Genomic DNA, 13959 nt, shown 5'->3' with positions numbered 1-13959 from the left:
TCACAAATGCTTTGTAGGATATGTCTTTTCTTGGTAAGTAATAAGAGGTATTTTTCCCCCTTATAAGTAAGCTCTGAGGATCATTCTAACCTTCTGCTTTTCATTCTGGAAATCTCTAGACATGAACACCTACTTATCCTACTTATTGCTCTGTTACATCATATTAAGAAGGTTGCAAATCCAGGCAGGTTTTGTATATAGTTCTCTATTTTCCAGAGTACCTTCCAAGTCCTTAGGTCCAACTAATTGATTTCTATCTGAAAATAAATGTCTAACAATGACAATTATAAACTTAGTAGATATAACTTACAAATTTATAGAGCTAGAATGGTTATCTATAAAGAACTACCAGATTCTAAGCAGAATTGTATTTATACTAACTTAACCAGATAATCTCTTTAACTTTTCTCTGAACATTTTCAGGGCGGTGGGGGGAAGTCAACACAAGTTCTCCAACTAATCCAGTCTCTGGGTTTTACATTCAGCTAACAAAATGCTATGGTAAAGAGTAGGTGAATAAAGCTTGCAGTTTACTTCTTGATAAGTGGATACTTCAATATTTTTTTTTTTTGGATACTTCAAGATTTTTGAAAGCTAATCAAAGTATACCATGCTAATTTTTAAATTAGGACTAATCATTTTATCTCTCTGACGGAAGATGAAAATATAAATAAAAGACTACTGTTATCAATTGACTGACTCAAATCTTCTTTGGCTTGTTTGCTTACAAATCCCTTCTTCACCCTTCTTCTGTGCTGTGTCACAGGGAGACTGACCCTGCAGACTGTGTCTCCCAGGCCTGTGTGTGCTGGCTTCCGATCTGGTCAAAAGGAGATACTGGCAGCAGACTGGGGCTCAGGGCATGGTGGAAAGAAAGGAAAAACAGGATATTCTACCCTTCCAAAGTAGTAATTTGGGTGCATGTATTGCTGCAGCTTCTACCAGATAGGTACACTAGACAGCCTTGGCATCTAAGGTCTGGTAGACTACCTCCTCTCCATTCATCCTATCCTTTTAAACTTAGGTATGGTAGCTGTTTCCTGCTGCTGCTAATTTTGGGGTTTTCTCCTTTCTCTGTTGGGCTTTTTAGTTCTTCTGTCACCTATGTTACTAATTATCTGTAGTAAATGCCCTCTATTTGAAACACTTAGAGTGATATCTGTTTTCTTGACTAAACTCTGACTGTTACAAACAAGTAGTCTGTTCTCAAAAAGGATCTGAGACAGCTTACAATAAAGACACAGGATCACCAGACCCCCCCCAAAAAGAAAAAAACTGACATCTATCTAAATCAAGAGGTAAATATGGTGGTTAAATAGAGAGACAGAGGTTTGAAATGTATTAATTAAAATGTTTTCTGTTTGCCATGGGATTTTTCTCTCAGCCATTTTCATCATCATGAACAAACAAAGCCATCAAAAAAACAAAAAGGCAACCTACTGAAAGGGAGAAAATATTTGCAAATGATATATCTGATAAGGGGTTAATATGCAAAATACAAAAAGAATTTAATATAACTCAACACCAAAAACAAAACAAAACAAAACAGTCCAATTAAAAAATGGGCAGAGTAACTGAATAGACATTTTTCCAAAGAAGACATAAAGATGGCCAACACACACATGAAAAGATGCTCAATATCACTAATCATTGGGGAAATACAAATCAAAACCACAATGAAATATCACCTTACACCTGTCAAAATGGCTAGGATCATAAAGACAAGAAATAAGTGTTGGTAAGGATGTGGAGAAAAAAAGAAACCCTAGTGCCCTGTTGGTAGAAACGTAAATTGGTCCAGCCACTGTGGAAAAGAGTATGGAGGTTCCTCAAAAAATTAAAAAAGAATTACCATATGATCCAGTAATTCCACTACTGGGTATTTACCCACAATAAACAAAAACACTAATTTGAAAAGATATATGCATCCCTATGTTTATTGCAGCATTGTTTATAATAGCCAAGATATAGAAGAAACCCAAGTGCCTGCCCCTCCATAGATGAATGGATAAAGATATATATATATGTCCATATATATATATATATCACACACACACATATATATACACACACATAAACATATATACGATGGAATATTAGTCACAAAAAAAGAATGAGATCTTATCATTTACAACAACATGGATGGATCTAGAAAGTATAATGCTAAGTGAAATAAGTCAGTCAGAGAAAGTCAAATACCATATGACTTCACTCATATGTGCAATTTGGAACAAAACAAATGAATAAGGAAAAAAGAGACAAAAAAACAGACTCTTAACTATAGAGAACAAACTGATGGTTACCAGAGGGGAGGTAGGTGGGGAGATGGGGGAAATAGGAGAAAGGGATTAAAAGTATACTTATTATGATGAGTACCAAATAATGTATAGAATTGTTGAATCATTATATTGTACATCTGAAACTAATATAACATTGTATGTTCATTATACTTCAATTTTTAAAAAAGGAAAAGAAAAAAATGTTTTCTCTTTGCAATGGGAATTTTTTTCTCAGCCATTTTACCTGCTGAGTCTGAATAGTGAATACTCCCTGAAAACTATTCAAATAAATTTTTCAGAACAACGTGAAATGAGAGCATATTGGTGGAGACAGGAGTAATAGGGCAGTCAGAAGAGCAGATTTTCTACTACTGGTATTCTAGTTCTGCCTGGGCCAAAGTCTATCACACATGCTTCCACTGTAAACACAGGACAAATACAAGTCACATATTCAAATCCCTCCCATGGGCACATCCAGGTTTATAAGCAATTCCATTTCTTTTCCTTCCTCTCAAGAAAGTATATTATAATGTATAATGCATAATAATTAATGGAATTCTTATAAGGCTAACTTGAATCCTTTCTAATTTATCTTACAAATTTTGATATTTTATTTTTATAAAATAATTAGTTGTAGCAGAACTAACAACTAATCGATGACTCATTACTCCATGAAGAATTTCTGGTTTGCACTAATTGCAGAAACCATATAACTGTCAGAGTTGTTACCTCACTTTGAATGCATGGACATAATCTGTATGTCTTCTAAACATTATGTATGACTAATAAGTTACAGATTTATTAGTAAGCTTATCCACAATTAATGGGTTCAAAATCGCTGATTGTATGTCCTTAAAAGGGACAAAGTAAATTTAAAAACAGCAGGCTGATATACCTTTGTATAATCATGAGTATCTAGTATATGCTAAATTCTGCAAGGCCAAGAAAGAACTTCAATTAATACTGCAACTGATTAGCTTAGGTATTAGAACAAATAAAGTCACTGCTATAAATTAACTCCTTCATAAGTAACATTATTGCAGGACCCAATATTAAACAAAATTTGTCACCTGTCTAAAAAATGTTAATGTTATCACAAGTATATCAGAAACACAGAATGTGCATGGATCTAAATGAGCACATGCCAACCAATAAAAAATATCCTGATTGCATGGCCTACTGAGGATTATCCATAAGTTTTCTTTTTGTAATATAAAGTATAGCATTAAAGTGAAAATTTCCCATTATTTGGAATGACTTCATCAAGGTGAAAAGTTCCATTTAAATGGGAGTGTTTATGTTACTCACTTTGTCTCACAAATATCTTGTGTCTGGCCCAATAAATATTTGTTGAATGAATGACTACTATCCTCATTCTAATTTGAATGTCTCAGGTGTTTGATGTTTATGATAAATTGCTGATTTCTTAAGAATATCATTTTTAATTACAATATATGAATTAAAATCAAGTCCCATCAGAGACCATTAAGAAGGTTGAATACAGGGCGCCTGGGTGGCTCAGTTGGTTAAGCAACTGCCTTCGGCTCAGGTCATGATCCCGGAGTCCTGGGATCGAGTCCCACATCGGGCTCCCGGCTCAGCGGGGAGCCTGCTTCTCCCTCTGACCCTATCCCCTCTCATGCTGTTTCTCTCTCTCTGTCAAATAAATAAATAAACAAACAAAATCTTAAAAAAAAAAAAAAAAAAAAAAAAAGAAGGTTGAATACACAAGACCTCTCTCACTACTGGAATGATTTTCCCCACCATCCAGTGTATACAATAGGGATGATTAGACTTTCCAATTATGGAAGAGAGTGTTTTCCATTTTCTGAATTTCAAGATGTAGATCTTTTCAGCCTCCTTCTCAAGATTTTATTCCTTGAGATAACAATGAAGAGCTTACAGATGCCAATATTATAAAAACAAGTGTTAACAGTTTCCATGGGGGGACATCCCTTTTGGCAAATTACAATAGAAACCAAGAATCCATGTGGTTTGGCTAACCAAACTTTCCTGGAAATGGTCATCAGACATAACAGAAAACTGATCCTGTCCCTGCCAGTTTCATTCCTTTCCAGGAATAAACTCAAAAGTAACCCTTAACCAAAGGTTCCCCAGTGACAGCCCCTCACAATTAATCTAATTCTCTTCCCATAAAAAAGTGAAGAAATATCAGTGCCATAACATTTAAGAGACTGAACACATTACCAGAATTGTTAAAACTTAACAGTTGTTGAAACATGGCCAAATCCTAAACTTTTGTACTTTTTCCTTCCAGCCTAATAGTCACCTAACTCCTATTCAAATATTTGGTAGAAAACTACAACCAAACAAATAGCTTTAGTTTTTCTTATAAATTATTCTAAATAAGCACCAATGTAACAGCTGCAAAATATGTCTATGAACAACACTGTTATGTAACAGAGACCAATGGTCAGGGTTTCAAAGCATTACAGTGTGTTTAATCCAAGCCTTTGCATGCTATCCACCTGCAAAAATGAATCCTCTGGTTGCAAGTGAGTATAATAGAATAAATATCATTTGCGGCTCTGCCAGTAGTACAATTACCAATTCTATAACTGCTCTTTGTCCTCCTTTCTCATCTAAGATGAAATAAACTAAGGCAGCAAGCTGGATACATCCAGCTGGGTTCCCTCTAAGCATACCTCTCTTTCTATAATCAAACTCAACAGAAACAGGCTCTTGCTACTGGGACCTCAAACATGAAGAGGCTGCTGCTCTGCAGAAAATAAATAAGCAGACATCAAAGATTTATAAGAAATTTGATTAAGAAACTTTCCCAGTCTTTCTACACAGCAGACACCTACTACTGGCATGTGCTGTAGCTAGAATTGGGTATATGGACTTTTATTTTTGCCTTTGGATCCTATGTTAATTAATACACATCCCTCAAGTTGGACACTGTAATGAAAAATTAACAAAATAATGACCCTTGCATGAATTTAGTCTTTGAATCAAAAACCTCATTCCTATTATGCAGCCATCAAAAAAAAAAAATACCCAAAATATTGCCATTTGCAACAACGTGGATGGAACTAGAGGGTATTATGCTAAGCGAAATAAGTCAATCAGAGAAAGACATGTATCATATGATCTCACTGATAGGAGGAATTCTTAATCTCAGGAAACAAACTGAGGGTTGCTGGAGTGGTGGGGGGTGGGAGGGATGGGCCGGCTGGGTGATAGACATTGGGGAGGGTATGTGCTATGGTGAGTGCCGTGAATTGTGTAAGACTGATGAATCACAGACCTGTATCTCTGAAACAAATAATACATTATATGTCAAAAAAAAAAAAAGAGAGAGAGAAGAAGTAGGAAGGGAAAAATGAAGGGGGGGAAATCGGAGGGGGAGATGAACCATGAGAGACTATGGACTCGGAGAAAAAAACTGAGGGTTTTAGAGGGGAGGGGGTGGGGGTATGGGTTAGCCCGGTGATGGGTATTAGGAGGGCACATACTGAATGGAGCGCTGGGTGTTATATGCAAACAATGAATCATGGAACACTACATCAAAAACTAATGATGTAATGTATGATGACTAGCATAACATAATAAAATTTAAAAAAATACATAACTTAAACAAAATTAAAAAAAAGAAACCTCATTCATATGTGTCAAAATATTTTTGTCATTCACCACTTAATTCAAGAGTGAGATTTAAATTCCTTGTAGAATTGAGAAATTAGTAATACCTGATCAAAAATGATTTTATTCCAGTGAAATATCAAGGCAAAATGTTTCCTTGCCCAAGGACATCATACTACATATTACCACAATGAAAACAGTATGGCAGGGGGAGAAGAACATCTTATCTGGGGGGAAAAACCAACAACTTTGCCTTATTACTTCAACCATTCATTTAGGTCTCAAGATTCTCTCAATGAGTAACCAAACTTCAAAACTTCAGAAGAATGCAAATACTCAACATTAGATTTGTCTGTATAGATAAACTTCCAATCAAAGCCACTTGGATAAAAACATATTAAAAAGTTAAAACTGTAAAATCATATAGTGGAAAAGAAAAGCCCATCCAGAAAAGGAAGAACTTGCATAACTTATGTAATTTGTTCAAATATCACACTATTGCTCCAATTTCTACTTTGCTTTTCTGGGGCTAACTTTGCCTGCCAGATTCTCTTTGCCTTCTCTACATGGCTGCCATCTTCACTCTCACGGCTCTTGACCTCATCTAACATAACAAGCAGACCTTTGAAAATAAATTATACCATGTTTCTGAAAGCTATAAGGAACTTGAGGAATGGCATATTTCAGGGGAGAGACTGTTGACAAAGGAAAGTCTCCATCCTAAAAACTCTAACTTGATTACCCACTTGTTCCTAAAAAGTAGGCTCATGATTTCTCCCCCTCAATTCTTCATTTACCTGTTACAAGTCACCATCCACCTGATCTATAGGTCTAATATAAACTAGAAGATAAAGCAATTAAGAAAAGGAATCAGCCTCCAGTCCTAATTAGCCTACCAATGTCACACTAAAGTCCAGATGTTACCTCCAGAATTCTCAACATCCCTGACTCACACAGGAATACCACCGTGATCTTAATTCAGGTGAATGGGGGTATGATTTGTAAAAATGTCTGCAAAATTTCAAAATACTTAGTTCAAAAACAATGCATTTTTAAAAATAAGAAATCACTTTAAAAGCAAACTAGTTGTTTGAGGGTGTGCAAAGGGGATAAGTTGTTTAAATTCATTGTTTTTCAATCAGTTGTATTGCTATGTAGCCAGAGGTACAGTTTGTGATTAAGAGCCAGGCTCTGAACTCAGAAAGCCTTAATCCAAATTCTGTCTTTAACACTCACTAGTCATATAACCTTGGGTTATTTCCTTCCCCTCTAAGAAGCAGTTTCTTCATCTGTAATGGAAATCACAATAGTGCCTACCTTACAAAGTTGTTGTGAATGTAAATGAGATGATATATGTAAAGAGTTTAGCTGTGCCAAGAACACAGTGAGCTATTATTATTTTTAATAATATATCGAGAATATATTTAATACATATTGAAAACTATATGTCTATAATGTAGGATGAGTGATTGAAACTGGGAATAACTTTTACACATATTTATCTTATTACAGAAGTTACATATTTTATGTAATAAATTCTTTGATGAGTTTATTATTTTTTTGCCAAATTTTGTTTGTTAATGTAAAGGTGTTTTATTCTGCAATCTTGAGATCTGTTATTCCATATGTCCTGTGATATTTACAGATGATGCTTGAATTGCTCAAAAACCAATAGACTTGGAATAACTGACATAAATCAGTCTTCAAATTTTTTCTCCACATTTCCTGTTTTATCTTGTTTATTTGTATTACTCAAGAGAAACTGAAGTGACCAGTTTGTTTCATTCATAAACTATCTTTTCTAGTGTAGCTGTGCAACCAAACAATTCTTTCAAAAATGAAAGATTTTGGAGTGAGAATAAAAGTTGTCACTGACAAAATGCTCAGATTTTAATTTTAGTGTGACTATTTGATAGTTATATAACTTGAAGACCACATCTGTAAGCTCTATTATTAAAAAGACCTGGTGCTCATAGCATTTAGAAACCTCACTATCCTAGGTATTAAGCAAAAGCCACTATCTGGGTGTCTTACCTTGAGTCACACTATGAGAACTACTCAGTGCTATGAAAACTCACTCAAGAATGTCCACATAATCATGTTATAGGTGACACTTTTTGATTACACAGTCCTTGATAAGGTCTGTGTCAAATGTCATTGTAAAATGTTTTTTTGCTGAATTGATCTGACGCTGACCAACACTGGAGATTCAATAATATACATCACAAACATAAGAATGTTCCATTCAACTCTTAGCAGGCATGATGAATATCCCTAGGATCTAAAGCATAATGACATTTCTCAGGCACTGAATCGGATGTTGTCAAATGAAGCAGCCTGAGCCAGCTGAATCCATTCGGTCTATGTAAAGATCTTCCTATATAGCATGTGAATACTGATTTTCCCCTTGGAAAACTCCTTAGAAATTTCAAAAGATTGGGAGGCTCAAGATTCTTGCCTCTAGCCAATGCCTGGTTTTATCTGGTCAGCCAACCTTTTAATGACACAAGAGTGGTCACCAATAAATCTCAGATTGTAATTATTCACCAGCACTTCGTAGGCCCTGGCTACTCCTTTCACATCATCAAACTCTTTGAAGTTTTGTGGGGGTCCATCTTTAATTTAGATGAAAGATTTCACTCTGTAGGTTTCTGAAATACACTCAGGAAAAGGATGAGTTCATTTATTTCTACAGCCATTCCTCACTCACTTCTTTGTTTTGCAGGTGGCATTTATTTTTTTAAAAAAGACTTTTATTTATTCATTTGAGACAGAGAGATGCAGAGAGAGAGAGAGAACCTAAGCAGGAGGAGAGGCAGAGGGAGAGGGAGAAGCAGACTCCCCACTGAGCAGGGAGCCCAACATGGGGCTTGATCCCAGGACCTGGAGATCATGACCTGAGCCAAAGGCAGATGCTTAATCATCTGAGCCACCCAGGCACCCATACAGGTGGCTTTCAAACTACAGTATTTTGTACTCTAAAGTCAAGGGCAGGGATACAATCCCACTTGCCTCTGTGGCCTAGAATTCAGAATCTGACTCATCTGAATTCCTACAAATATAGAGTAGTAGGTACTGGTGTCAGTCATAGCCAACAACAACAACAACAAAATCACCCAATCAAACTAAAAGTTCCCAAAGTATGAACCCAAAGCAAAACATCTAGGCTATGAGCAAAAAGGACTTCCTATAAAGCAGAAAAGCAACCTTCAGACAATATCAATAGCACATCAATAAACAAGGGAGATGCTAACGGACATTTGTAAGATTGGTTGAGTGCTAAGTTAGAATCTTTTGTTTCAGTATGTATAGTCTCCCAATCCAAGACACTTTTCTGGACCTCAACCCTGAATCTAGAGTAGTTTCCTAGAGTCTAACTTAACCTTGAGTCTCAGTTTAAACATCACTTAATGAAATTTTCCCTGTCCTTCCAAACTAGATTAGATCATGTGCTATATGTTGTCATAATATTCTTTACTTCTTCATAATGTTCATTACTATTAAAATTATTTCTGCAATTATCTGCTTAATTATTAGCCCTTCTGCTAGATTCAACATTGCAGTAGGTAAGGAAATGACTGTTTTGTTTCCTGACATATTGGATATGGCTGATATTTATTTATTGAATAATCAATATTTGGAGACTGAATATCAAAACTGACATATCTAAGAATCTATAATTTTAGATCAGATCAGACTTTACATTGCAATTGGTACAATCTCTATTCCAATGTGGGTATCCTCTCTCAAAGTGTTAACTGATGATCATCTGGTTGTTCCCTAAACATTTCTAACAAAGGGTCAGTAAATAATTTGTGAGAATTTGTTATTTGTCTACCATTCACCATTTATTAGAAATTGCCCCATCATGTGTTTCCTATAACTTCTGTGTGTCTATCTATCGAGTCTTAGAAGTAATCCAAAATAAAATCCATTCCTTCTATACAAGAATACTTAAAAAGTAGCCAGCCATAATGTGCTCTAATAGGTCTTCTTTCCTACAGGCTTAAATCCTTGGTTCTTCTAAATGTTCCTCATATGAATATAACATGTGAATGCTGATTTCTTCTCACAATTTGGTTTTAATTCTCCTGACATTGTACCTTTATTCAGCCTGTGTCCCAATATAACCAAATCCCATAATACTTCAAATGTGGTATGACCCAGACAAAGTACAGTAAAACCACTATCTTCCTTGATCTGGATTCCATAATATAATTAGTCTAGCTTAACTTTGTATTGCTAGTAGTATTCTACTAACCCTATAAAAAATTGAATTCTACTGAGCTCAGCACCTGCTTAATAAAGTTGTGGTATCTCATAGAAATCTAAGAGTTACTTTTCTTTGCCATATGTTATCAGTACTATATTTAATTCCCATTGCTTTGGGAAGATTATATGATATAGGGTACATAGAAGTGTCCTAAGGCCTATCCCATAACAGAAATAAAAAAATAAATAGTTCTTATTCCTCTTCCTTTCCTTCTGCTTATTTTCATTTGTCTCAAGACTCCACCAAACAAAGCCAAGTCTTTTTGTGATGCTTGATGATCACTCCAAATGACAGAGTCCTAAGAACTGCCTTGGTCTGCAAAGGGCAGCAATGAAGTTTTCACTTCATTGGGTGACATATTTTCTAGGCTTTTAAAAGGCAAGTTAGAGAAGGATGCAATGCATCAAGTCTCTGAGTATCAGTGTCTATGGCTCCTACAAGCATAGGCAGCCTTGTGGTATCTCTGCCTTTCCACTTCCAACAAGAATCCATTACACGAGGCTACTGCCATTCTCCACAAAGGCCTTAGGGCTGGGAGTACAAAAAGGAACCCTGCCAGTTTACTTTCTGTTTCTTATTAGCTTACAGATTACACTATGTGAACTGCTCCAGAAAAATAATATCACTTTTCCTCTAAGCTGTAAAATGTCCATGTTCTAATACTTGCAGGTACTCTGATACTTTGTTTTACTGGGTTCATTTGGCTTAATTAACTTATTTCTTTTCTTCCTTTCTATAAGAAAATGAACATGTAACAGTCTTATCTGTTTATTTATTACTGTTATTTGTTCATTTTTTACATCAAAGTAATACATACACATAATTTTAAAGACAAATACCTTTATAGGCAACAAAAGAAGAAAAAAAAGTGCTTTCTGCCCCATTTCTCTCTATTCCAAAGTCCTGATCATCAAAAGTAATCATTTTCATCTTTTTAAAATTATTTCTTCTGCTACTCACCTCTTACTTGTAAATAAAATATTACATACCTATATCTTGATTTTTTAGTTTTTTAGAATATCTAATACCTTTGGATAATACAAGAAGAGTATTTGAGTCTTTCTACAAACCTCCACTTCTCTCTTTCCCTCTCTTATGTCATAATTTTTATCAAATTAACATTTAATACATATATCATTATAACTATATTTATTAGAGCTCAGCCAGATAATATACTATAATTATGTTCCCTTCATTGCAAACATTTGGTTTTTCTGGAAGTTAGTAATTACATCTTTTTTAGCCCATTTACTTTGCTTTATAAGTAATCAACACTAGTTCATTCTCAAATTGTAAAACAGAACTTTAAAAATATGTTTAAATGTGGCAAACACATCAGGTAAGCTTTCAGTATCTACTAGAAAATTGTCTCGTCTCCAATTTGGACTTGCTGAGAAACTATTTTCCTGAGACTTTCCTGCACCATTACCTTGAAATTCTCTTTACCTTGCTTCTGTTTCATCCCTGTATCTCAGATTCCATGTTTTACTCTTCCTTAGTTTACCCCACTTTGTTACTGGCACATTTTTCAGTGGTTTCCAGAGAAAGGTTTCATGGGAAGTAAGTTTTTGAGACATTGCATGTCTGAAAATATTTTTATTTCTGCCTTCACACTTGATTGATAGTTTAGCTGAGTATAGTATTCTATGTTGGAAATTATTTTCCCTCGGGATTCTTATACAGTACTCTACTGTTTTCTAGGTTTCACTGTTTCTATTGAAAAGCTGAAAAGAGGTTGATACTTGAACTATATGATATGATTTTCTCCTCCCTCCTTTTCCTCTCTTCTCTTCTGCTCCCCATCACTCTCCTTCTCAGACCTTTATTTTCTTCATCACTGATGTTCTGAAATTTCATGACCCATTTCTCCAGTGTTAGTGTTTTTTTGTTGATTTTTTTTTTTTCTGAATTCTTCATGAACTCTTTCAGTCTCAAAACTTATGCTCATCAGTTTTAGGAGATGTATTACTTCATAATTTTTTACACTTTGTTCTGTTCTCTTTTTTGGTATTCATATTATTCACTAGTTGTACCTTCTGGAAAAATATTATTTTCTTAACTTTTCTTCCAATTTTTCACCTTTTCTCTTTTGATGTTACCTCTGGGAAGACTGCCTCAAATATATATTCCAAACATCCTACACTTTTTAGGTTTATTCTTATCCTGCTTGTAGTTTGAAAGAGTTCTTTCTTGTTTAAGAGAAGCTCCTTTGCGGAAATATACTGTTTTTGTTTCAAATGCAATGTCTTATCTTACTGAGAACTTTACTCGCAGTTTCTTTCTTTTCTTTTCTTTTCTTTTATTATTATTTTTTTTTTAGGAACTGTTTATTTTCTGTCAACTTTATTTCCATTTTGTTTGCCTTTGTGGAAGAGCAACTTAAGACCACTCAGTGGTTATTCCTACCCATTCAGTGGCCTGAGCAATGGGAGCCGTAGACCAGTCTTCAGTGGCAGACTGAGCACTCCAGTCTTCAGTAGGGAACTGCTGAATCAGCACAGAGGGCACCTGCATACCTTCAGACCAGTCTGCGACTTCAGATTGAGTAGCAGTGAAGTCAGGAGCTGGAGCAGTCCATTCACCCTGAAATTCCTCCTTGGTCACAGCCTTTTCAGCAGAGGCCTATTCTTCCTTTTCAATCTCTTCAGGATCTCTGTAGAAGTAGAGATCAGGCCTGATGTCTCATGGTTGTTCACAGGAAATGGTGCAACACATGTGTAGAACTTCCTGGGCCAGCATCCACCACATCAGACCCACTAAGTGAGCTCCCCTGTTGCAAGACATAGCAATGTCCACATAGTGCACAGGAGAGTCTGTGTTAATAGCGATGGTAGGCAGGTTAATATAAGACACCTCTGTGAGAGGCTGATAGTCAGCCTTGGGATCAATAACCACCAGAAGTCTCAGCTCCTGGAAGGCTGTGTGGATCTGATTAGTGAAATTTCCAGAAGTAAAGTGGCCAGCAATAGGAGTAGCTCCAGTAGCAGCAGCAAATTTCAACACAGCTCACTAACAAGTATTCCTGGATGATATGACAGTGACATCAGCTGGGTTTTCAGTACAACAATGACATGAGCTGCCAGCAGAAGCTTCTCCCAGGTTCTCTCCAGATTTATAATGTATATGTCATCACTTTTCCTTCTGTAGATGTATTGTCCCATTTGGGAGTCAAGGTTGGTGTCACCAAAGTGGGTTCCTGCTGTAAGGAATTTGAGGACATCCTCCTCCTTCATTTTCAGAACATCAAAGGCTCTGGACATCATGGAAGTTTCCCTTTAAGTTATGATGGGAATGCAAAACAAGGCTGTATGACCCCTACCCAGGTAGCATGTAAAGGCTCTTTGTTTTTTAAGTTTTATTGTCTTTCCTTTATCAACTTTGTTTCCTCTGAGTCTCGCTTTCCTACTTGTTTATTTTGGTCTTTGCCTTCTGCATTAGGAAGTTCCAATGTTTGATTTTCCCTGGTTGGCAATTTAGATTTAAATGTGAGGTCCTAAAATTCTGTTTGGAGGAGGAAAAAATCTTTGGATTGATAGCTCTCACCATGAGCAATGAAGAGGGGACCATGCTATTTCACTTGAGATGTCCTAATGATAGTTTTGCAAACCTTTTGTTTTGAGCCAGTCTTTTGAGCCCAGGGTGGGAACTCTTTAGGTTACTTCTCAATGGTGCTGCCATCAGCATTCCAAGAGCCAAAAAGAAAAGAAGGCTGAAAGTACAGAATATAGATTTTCACTCAATCTGCTTGCTTCCAATTCAGCGCTACACCCTATTCTTTGTTTTGCTTATTGTCCCCAAGTT

At 35.8% G+C, this 13959-nt stretch overlaps 1 long non-coding RNA gene and 1 pseudogene across 2 annotated transcripts in view; both read right to left on the bottom strand.

Moving 5' to 3' along the window:
• The window catches only part of LOC118534842 (uncharacterized), a 358905-nt gene that overhangs the window by 158378 nt on the left and 186568 nt on the right, over nt 1–13959 (bottom strand). The window lies entirely within an intron of this gene.
• On the bottom strand, nt 12281–13418 carry LOC118534840 (small ribosomal subunit protein uS2 pseudogene; annotated as a pseudogene).

Source organism: Halichoerus grypus, chromosome 4 (assembly GCF_964656455.1).
Source record: "Halichoerus grypus chromosome 4, mHalGry1.hap1.1, whole genome shotgun sequence".
Lineage (NCBI taxonomy): Eukaryota > Metazoa > Chordata > Mammalia > Carnivora > Phocidae > Halichoerus > Halichoerus grypus.
Note: the sequence above shows the minus strand (reverse complement) of the source record. Positions and strands in the feature narration are given on the sequence as shown.